Source organism: Bos taurus, chromosome 19 (assembly GCF_002263795.3).
Source record: "Bos taurus isolate L1 Dominette 01449 registration number 42190680 breed Hereford chromosome 19, ARS-UCD2.0, whole genome shotgun sequence".
In the NCBI taxonomy this organism is placed as follows: domain Eukaryota; kingdom Metazoa; phylum Chordata; class Mammalia; order Artiodactyla; family Bovidae; genus Bos; species Bos taurus.
The window spans coordinates 20,655,597-20,664,670 of NC_037346.1; positions in this window are offsets into that span (position 1 = coordinate 20,655,597).

The window sequence follows — 9,074 nt, forward strand, 5'->3', positions numbered from 1 at the left end:
CAACGTTGCCAAATGTCTGGGGGACAAAATCACCCCCAGTTAAGAACCACTGCATTAAAGTAGGACCTCTTAGAGCTTGTGACATGAATTGAAACCTGAAAGACAAGACATAAATAGACCTTTAAAACTAGTGAAGTATATTCCAGGTAGGGAAGTAGACTACAGCCCATACAAACACAAATAGACTATAGATATGAAAATAATGAGTTTGGAGAGGAGTGATATATGATGTGATTAGAGAGAGAAGCAAGGGACCAGTCATAGTTGCCTGAAGTCATATAAGGAAGCTTAGTTTTCATTTTAAAGTACTAGAGGTCATTAAGGGTTTTAAGCTGAGAGGCAGCACATTCTAATTTGTATCTAAAGCTTGCTCTGACTGTAACATGGCGAACAGGTTGGGCAAGAGTTGAGGCAAGGAGACCAATGAGCAGACTATTGGAACAATCCAGGTGAAAGATGAGGCTTGGATTTCTGTAGTGGAGCAGTGGCTAAGAATCTACCTGCCAGTGCGGGGGACATGGGTTCAATCCCTGGTCTGGGAAGATCCCACATAATTCAGAGTAATTAGGCCCGTGTCCCACAGCTGCTAAGCCGGTATGCACAGACCCCATGCTCTGCAATAAGAGAAACCACTACAGTGAGAAGCCTGTGCTCTGTGCAACTAGTGAAATTCATGAGCAAAGCAAGAAAGTGCAGACAAACATAAATAAATTTTAAAAATAAATAAAAATAGGAAGTGTTCAAAAGATAGAGATGCTGTCCAGAAATTTAGTTGAAAAAAAAAAAAAAGACGAGGAGGCTTTAGTCTGTGGTAATAACAGTGGTAATGAAGATAGTAGAAGATAGTGAACAGATTCGTGATATCAAACAAGTATAAGACAAATTCTATCACTTAAAATTAGACACTACCAGTTCAGAACAGGACGACCTATGGCATGGTAAACTGGGCTCCTCACTTCACCTCTCATAGTACTGCTTGGCCTACTGTCTCCATTCTCTCTGCAGATGAGTTTCAGTGCATCGACCGTATTTTGGTCCTCACTTGGTCTTGATCTGTGGCCTAGCCTCAACGGTACTTTTTCATTCAAGTACCCACCACCTACTAGTTGCCTCCGTCTCTCAGCTTTACAATTTCAAATTCTTGGGAGAGGCAATCTGATTGGTCTAGTTTGCTTCATGTTACCCTCTCTTCCAGGGGACATGGGTGGGACAAGTTCACTAAAGCTGAGATACAAATAAATCACAGCAAGCTGTTTTTTGATCCACCTCCTAGAGTAATGAAAATAAAAACAAATATATACAAATGGAACCTGTTAAACTTAAAAACTTTTGCACAACAAAGGAAACCATGAACAAGACGAAAGGACAAGCCTCAGAATGGGAGAAAATATTTGCAAATGAAGCAACTGACAAGGGATTCACCTGCAAAATATACAAACAACTCATACAGCTCAATATCAAAAAAACAAACAATCCAATCAAAAAATAGACAGAAGACCTAAATAGACACTTCTCCAGAGAAGATGTGCAAATGGCTAACAAAAACATTAAAAGGTGCTCAACGTCACTAATTATTAGAGAAATGCAAACCAAAACTACAATGAGGTATCACTTCACACCAGTCAGAATGGCCGTCATCAAAAAATCTACAAATGATAAATGCTAGAGAAGGTGTGGAGAAAAGGGAACACTCTTGCACTGTTCGTGGGAATGTAAATTGATACAGCCACTATGGAGAACAGCTTGGACATTCCTTTAAAAAGTAAAAGTAGAACTACCACATGACTTAGCAATTCCACTACTAGACAAATTCACAGAGAAAAATATCATTCAAAAAATGATGCACCGCAATGTTCATTGCAGCACTATTTACGATAGCCAGGGCATGGAAGCAACCTAAATGTCCATCAACAGAGGAATGGATAAAGATGTGGTATATACATATATAGTGGAATATTGTTATTGTTGTTCAATCGCTCAGTCATGCCTGACTCTTGTGACACCATGAACCGTAGCACTCCAGGCTTCTCTGTCCTTCACTATCTCCTGAAGTTTACTCAGACTTACATCCATTGAGTCGATGATGCCATCCAACCATCTCATCCTCTGTTGCCCCCTTCTCCTCCTGCCCTCAATCTTTCCCAGCATCAGGGTCTCTTTCAGTGAGTCAGCTCTTCAAATCAGCTCTATCGGAGCTTCAGTTTCAGCATCAGTCCTTCCAATGAGTATTCAGGGTTGATTTCCTTTAGGATTAACTGGTTTGATCTCTTGCTGTCCAAGTGACTCTTAAGAGTCTTCTCCAGCACCACAGTTTGAGAGCATCAGTTCTTCAGCGCTCAGCCTTCTTTATGGTCCAACTCTCATATCTGTACGTAACTACTGGAAAAACCATAATCTTTGACCTTATGGATTTTTGCTGGCAAAGTGATGTTTCTGCTTTTCAATACACTCTCTGAGTTTGTCATAGCTTTTCTTCCAAGGAGCAAGCATATTTTAATTTCATTTAAGTAGTACATTAAAATATTCATTAAAATTCATATGAAATGGATTGCTGGCTTCCCATATAGTACTGTGCTTCCTTTATGCAAAAACTGGAAATGAAGAAGCAAAACAGAAATGAAAAAGAAGAGGTTAAAAAAGTGAGATGTAGAAAAGCCTTAAATAAGCATTGTTAAGCTGGGTAGTATGACATGATGTGTCATTAAAGAGGTATATGCAAAGTGCTTTTGGAAGCATAGAATAGAGTAATGCTGGCAGAGCCAGAGAGGAAGTGACATTTGAGCTGTGTTAAAAGATGAAATGGAATTTTCCAGGCAGAGAATATTAAAAAAAAAATGTTATACCATGTATAAGTAAAGGCATGACATTTTCAGAATCTGTTACATAGTTTAACTTTCTTCTGTAGATCTTAGAAGCACACAGCAGAAAATTACCTGCTATTATTCAGGTCCATGGTTGATAACTGTGATGGCAACATGGAAGATGGGTTGGAAGAGGAAGATTCTTAAATCCTGGAGATCTGCAATGATATTGTGGTTGCCTAGGTAAAGAGGTGGGCTTTCCTGGTAGCTTGGTGATAAAGAATCTACCTGCCAATGCAGGATGTCTGGGTTCGATCCATAGGTCAGGAAGATCCCCTGGAGAAGGAAATGGCAAACCACTCCAGGATTCTTGCCTGGGAAATCCCATGGACGGAGGAGACTGGTGGGCTACAGTCCACGGAGTTGCAAGAGTTGGACACAACTTAGTGATTAAACCACAAGGTAAAAGGCACAGTGAATCTGTTGAGTTATGGAAGAAAACAAAGAGCTTTGGAAGAAGTTGCGTATTGACTGCAGCAGTGAGAGATGGTCAGTACTTGAAGATAACTCAAATTTCTGACTTCAGCAACCATCCAGGTAGATGGTACTGCCATTGTCCAAGCTAAAGAACAAAAGAGAAGCAAGTCTGTGAACATGAGGAGACTATACATATTTATTTTATTTTTCTGCTTACATCTCTGGAAAAGAGGATTTCCCTACAAATGTCACAGATAGTTTAAAAAGCTTACTTTTATCTGTAACATAGAATTTTAATTTTGCCTACTTTAAAAAATTTTTAAATTGTTGCATGATATTCCACTGTATCCCTGGTGGCTTTCCTGGTGGCTGAGCTGATAAAGAATCCGCCTACAAGGCAGGAGACCTGGGTTCGATCCTTGGGTTGAGAAGATGCCCTGGAGAAGAGTAAGGCTACCCTCTCCAGTATTCTGGCCTGGAGAATTCCATGGACTGTACATATAAAGAGCTGGACATGACTGAGTGACTTTCACTTTCCTTCCACTGTTGGGATGTAATGCTTAATTTCATGACATTTCAAAAGTTTGCTTTTTATGGTTATCATACTGTTGTTTACACATAATTTTAAATTTTTAAAAATGTATTGCTTGTCCACATTTTCAGCAATAGGCATATACCATCAATAAAATTTTTTTTTAGGCTAAAGAAGAAGCAATGATGTTGGAGTTTTGAGTAAGAATACTAGAATCCTGTTGTCATTGATCAGAAAAAGGAAAGTCGGAAGGATGAACTTTTTGCAGGGACAGACTTGGAGGTGCTGGTTGAGGAGCCAGTGTTTCTAGTTTGGAACAAGTTAAGATCTCAGGAAAATTAAAACATAAGACTAGAGTTCAGGAAAGAAATGAAATATGAAGATTTGGGATTATTCACAGAGGGAGAGTTGAAAATGCACAAAGAAGAAAATGTAGAAGGAAGGAACTGAGGGTGAAGGAAAAACAACAGGAAACACACGTAAATATTGCACACACACAGAAAACATGAGGGTTTGTTGTTAGACTGAGTTCAAATTCTAGTTCCATAAATTGCCATCTGTTCCAAAATTTACCGAGAGTCTTCCAGTAAAATCATTTAATGTTTCCGAACCTCAGTATTCTCTTAAGTAAAATGGGTATAAATAATATCCTAAACTATAAATACTACCCTAGGCAATGGTCCCCAATCTTTTTGGCACCAGAGACCAGTTTCACGGAAGACAATTTTTCCAGGGATCTGGGGTGGTTACGTGATGATCCAAATGCATTACATTTATTGTGTACTTTATTTCTATTATTATTTCCTCAGCTCCACCTCAGATCATCAGGCATTAGATCCTGGAGGTTGGGGACCCATGCCTTAAAGTGCTATAAAAATAAAGAAAAATGTAGGAAAAGTTTTTTTTTTCCAATTATCCTTTGTTATACAACAAATTTATCCCAAAATTTAGCTGTGACTTATTATTTCACAGTTTCTAGGAGTGAGGAATGTGGAAGTGAGTTGCTTAGCTGGCTCAGAATCTCTCATGAAATTGAGATCAAAGGTCAGTGAGGCCTGTGGTCCTCTGAAGCCGGCAGGATTTGCTTCCAAGAGGGGTTCATTCATATAGCTGATAGAAAAGGGTCTCAGTTCCCAGACAAGTGAACTTTGCCATGGGGCTGTTGGGGATACCACTTCACAACAAAGCAGCTACTTCCTCCAGAGTGAGTGAGCCGAGAACAAGGAGAAAGCTGTGATGCCTTTTATGACCTATCTCTGAAGTCAAACACCATCACTTCTACAATAGTCTATTCCTTAGAAGCAACTCACTAAGTCCAGCCCACACTCAAGGAGAATGGGATTAAGCTCAATCACTTGAAGAGAGGAGTAGCAAAGATTTTGAGGGTATATTTTAAAACCACAACAGATAACAGGCAAAATGTTACTTCTTGAGGTGTGATCCCGAATCCTCTTAATCTTGATTTTCTTCCCAACCTAGTCTTCCCTTAACTTTCCTCTCCCCATAAATGACACTACCATTCACTCAATTACAAAAAGCCTGAGTCATTCTTGATTCTTTTCTTTCTCTGACCGTCGATCTCCCAAGAAATCCATCTGCAAGTATTGTTGACTCTGCTTCTAAGATAATGAATATACGAAAGTTGGGGGTTGAAGTGATAGAGACCCACTTGAGAGAAGGGGAAGTAGAGGTTTGGTATGGTTCTCCTGCCTTCCTTAAAGCAGCATTTCACACCTTCTTTATTCATTCTTCCATCGGAGGATATTTAGGTTGTTTCCATGTCTTGGTTGTTGTAAACAAGGCTGCAGTGAACACAGGGGTGCAGATACAAGACAGAGATTTTGTTTCCTCTGGATAAACACCCAGAAGCGGGATTGCTGGTTCTGCCCATTTTTAAATTGCATTATTTGAGTTTTGTGTTCCTTGTGGATTTTAAGTGTGTGTATGTGTGTGTGTGCTCAATTGTTGTGTCAGACTCTTTGGGATCCCATGGACTATAGCTCACCAGGCTCCTCTGTTCATGGGATTTTCCAGGCAAGAATACTGCAGTGGGTTGCCATTTCCTTCTCTAATGTATTTTAAAGATTAACCCTTTATCTGACGTATGGTTTGCAAATATTTTCTCCCATTCTGTAAGCTGCCTCTTCATTTTGTTGATTGTTTCATCTGCTGTGTGCAAGTTTGACGTAGTTTCTATAAATATAGTGTCACTTGTTTATTTTCCCTTTTGTTGCTTGTGCTTTTGATATAATATCCAAAAAAAAAATGATTGCCAAACCACCATCAAGGAGCTTTTCCCCTTTGCTTTCTTCTAGGAATTTTAGGGTTTCAGGTTTTACATTTGAGTCCTTATTCCATTTCAAATTAATTTTTGTGACTGATGTGAGATAGGGGTCCAATTTAATTCTTCTGCATGTGCGTGTTCAGTTTGCTCAACACTGTTTCTTGAAGTGGACTAAGCCTTTCCTCGGGCTTCCCAGATGACTCAGTGGGTAAAGAAGCTGCCTGCAATGCAGGAGACGCAGACAGACATGAGTTCAGTTCCCGGGTCTGCGAGATCCCCTGGAGGAGGGCATGGGCATCCACTCCAGTATATTTTCATGGAGAATCCCATGGACAGAGGAGCCTGGTGGGCTGCAGTCCATAGGGTCTCAGGGTCGGACACAACTGAAGCAACTGAGCACGAGCCTTTCTTCATGGAGCATTTTTGGTTCCTTGTCAAATGCTAGCCGACTGCTTATGCCAGCCACATTTTATTAAGCATTTACTTTGTGCCTTGCACTACGCTGAGTAAGTTTCATGTACTATCTCATTTAATCATCACACCTTTCTAAGGAGTAGCGATTACTATTGCTCATCTAACACCTTTGTTTAAAAGCTTACTTTTACTGTTATCAAGATAATGCATGAAAAAGAAAAGATAATGCATGTTCACACACATACTTTTTTATTCCTCTGTTAATTTATTTTCTTAGGATAGTTTTCAGAAGTGGAACTACTGGGTCAAAGAATATAAAACTTTTAAAGCCATCAATAATTTTTTTTAATTCTTTTTTTGGTTCTTTTTTTCCTTTCCCCTTAACTTTTTAAAAATAAATTTTTAAAGATTTGTTTGTTTATTTTTGGCTGGGTCTTCATTGCTGTGTGTGGGCTTTCTCGAGTTGTGGCGAGGAGACTACTCTTTGCTGTGGTGTGCAGGCTTCTCATGGTCGTGGCTTCTCTTGCTGTGGGGCACAGGCTTCAGTAGTTGCTGTGTACTGGCTCAGTAGCTGCTGCTCTTGGACTCTATCTTGATCAATAGTTGTGGTACTGGGGCTTAGTTGTTCTGTGGCACATGGGATCTTCCAGACCAGGGACTGATCCCATGTCTCCTGCATTGACAGGTAGATTGTTAACCACTGGACCACCATGGAAGCCCTCCCCTTAACTTTGATTTTGAAATGGGTTTTTAAAAGATGCTAGACACAGATTCCCAAGAGAAGGAATGAGGGCACAACCAAGAAACTGGGCAGAAATGCTGTAACTTAGCTTAATTTTTAAACATTTTTCCAAAATAACTCTTGGTTAAAGAAGATCTAGGGCTTCACAGGTGGCATTAGTGGTAAAGAATCCACCTGCCAATACAGGAGATGTAATTCCTCTGTCAGGAAGATCCCTTGGAGGAGGACATGGCAACTCCAGTATTCTTGCCAGGAGAATTCATGGACAGAGGAGCCTGGCGGGCCACACTCAATAGGGTCACAAAGAGTCAGACACAACTAAGCACAAAGAAGATCTATGGAATATTTACCTCAAATGGCTTCTGGGTTTTTTACCTTCAATTTTAAGAGAATATAATAGGTAAAAAAATTAGATTTAATACCACTAATTACTATAACATCAATAACCTTTGTCAAGTCTCACTTGGAGGACCTATTTGCTCCCTTTCTTCATATGTAACATTTCTATTAAAAAAGTGGACTCCTTCACTGCTGATGACCTACCTTAGAGCCTGATAGATGACAGATGCTTAATAAATATCGACTTCATGACTACCAAATACTATATTTAGAGTTTCTTACCTAAAAGCCCATCTAAGGAAAATGGCTAGTTCTGTCTTTTATGAAGATTTGAGGATGAGCTTTTACAGAATTGCCTGATTTTTTTGAACTCATTCATTCATTAATCTACAGTTTGCCATCTTGTAAACAAGACGACCCTGGACTTCCCTGGTGGTCCAGTGGTTAGGACTCAGTGTTTCACTGCTGTGACCCTGGGTTCAACTCTTAGTTGGGGAACTAAGATCCCACAAGCTTCACAGTGAGGCAAAAAAACAAAAAGAACGTAAGACAGCAACAACAAAAAAACAAATCTTAAGGTGGCTTAGAAACTTGTGAAAAGAAGTAACAAGACAAAATATATTCCATATAAGAAAGACAAAGCACAGGGAATATAAGGGTAGGAAAGTAAAATGGAGCCAAATATCAATAAGTACATGCCATGAAGTTTTGTGTACACTTGCTAATAAGAGCAAAAAATTTTGATTTTAACTCCCTGGCAACCCAGAAAAAGAGATGAGAATGTGATCAATTGCAACAATGTTTGCAGTGTTCATAGGCAAAAACAATCCAGCTACTCAGGAAAATCATCGTCCTTCCTGGAGATAAAACCTGACATAAATTTCCGCTGTGTTTTCTCTGATCGCTAATCTTGTGAATAATGTCACCTCCAACAGCATCCTCCTTATAGTAAACATGGAGATGAATTTTGAAGGGCTGTTTCTTATAGTGCCTATAATAAAAGCTGAGAACATTACAGCCAAGTACAGTTCAGTAGGGCTTCCCTGATAGCTCAGTTGGTAAAGAATCCACTTGCAATGCAGGAGACCCCTGTTCCATTCTTGGGTCAGAGACGGGATAGGCTACCCACTCCAGTATTCTTGGGCTTCCCTTGTGGCTCAGCTGGTAAAGAATCTGCCTGCAATGTGGGAGACCTGAGTTTGATCCCTGGGTTGGAAAGGATCCCCTGGAGAAGGGAAAGGCTACCCACTCCAGTATTCTGGCCTAAAAGAATTCCTTGAACTGTATAGTCCATGGGGACATGAGTCAGCGACTTTTTCCATTCCATACAGTTCAGTAAGGACTTCCCAGGCGGCGCTAGTGGTAAAGAACCTACCTACCAATGCAGGAGACCTAAGAGAGGCAGCTTCAATTGAGTGGAGGGCATAACAACCCACTCCAGTATTCTTGCCTGGAGAGTTCCATGGAAAGGGGAGTTTTGGCCAG